Source organism: Schistocerca piceifrons, chromosome 8 (genome assembly GCF_021461385.2).
Source record: "Schistocerca piceifrons isolate TAMUIC-IGC-003096 chromosome 8, iqSchPice1.1, whole genome shotgun sequence".
Lineage (NCBI taxonomy): Eukaryota > Metazoa > Arthropoda > Insecta > Orthoptera > Acrididae > Schistocerca > Schistocerca piceifrons.
In genome coordinates this window covers 307,038,870-307,039,661 of record NC_060145.1, presented here as the reverse complement: position 1 = coordinate 307,039,661, position 792 = coordinate 307,038,870, and the positions used below count along the sequence as shown (strand labels likewise).

The 792-nt window shown below is 49.4% G+C and overlaps 1 non-coding gene across 1 annotated transcript; it reads left to right on the top strand.

Moving 5' to 3' along the window:
* Positions 1-202: 202 nt before the first annotated feature.
* Trnar-gcg lies at positions 203-277 on the top strand. The gene has a single exon. It is a non-coding gene; the product is annotated as a tRNA-Arg (tRNA).
* The last annotated feature ends 515 nt before the right edge of the window (positions 278-792 follow it).

Below are 792 nucleotides of genomic sequence, written 5' to 3'. Positions count from 1 at the left end.
TCATATCAGCGCACACTCCGCTGCAGAGTGAAAATATCATTCTGGAAACATCCCCCAGGCTGCGGCTAAGCCATATCTCCACAATATCCTTTCTTTCATGAGTGATAGTTCTGCAAGGTTCGCAGGAGAGCTTCTGTAAAGTTTGGAAGGTAGGAGACGAGGTACCGGCAGAAGTGAAGCTGTGAGGACGGGGAGTGAGTCGTGCTTGGGTAGCTCAGTTGGTAGAGCACTTGCCTGCGAAAGGCAAGGGTCCCGAGTTCGAGTCTCGGCCCGGCACACAGTTTTAATCTGCCAGGAAGTTTGACTCCGTTGTTGTTCGCCAATTCATCCAGGCTGGTCGCTGTGGCCGAGCGGCTCTAGGCGCTTCAGTCCGAACCGCGCTGCTGCTACGGTAGCAGGTTCGAATCCTACCTCGGGCATGGTTGTGTGTGATGTCCTTAGGTTAGTTAGGTTTAAGTAGTTCTAAGTGTAGGGGACTTATGATCTCAGATGTTAAGTCCCATAGTGGTTAGCAGCATTTGAACGATTTGAGTTCTGGTGTTGACCTCTTCTGTGAGTCGGCCGTCAAAGGTGATCGTGGAAAAAAGGTATTGAAACTTATTAACACGTGTCAGATCTTCACCATTAATCGTGATGGTTCCCATTTCATGTCTGTCTGATGTCATGTACTCTGTACTCTGCTGCCAACCAGTTGGTGTTTGTCCCTCGTCAATGATCTTTTTGAAGAGTTCCGTTAACCATTCGGCTGCCTTACAATGGTGGGAGCACCATAACTCTGCAGGAAGGCCATCT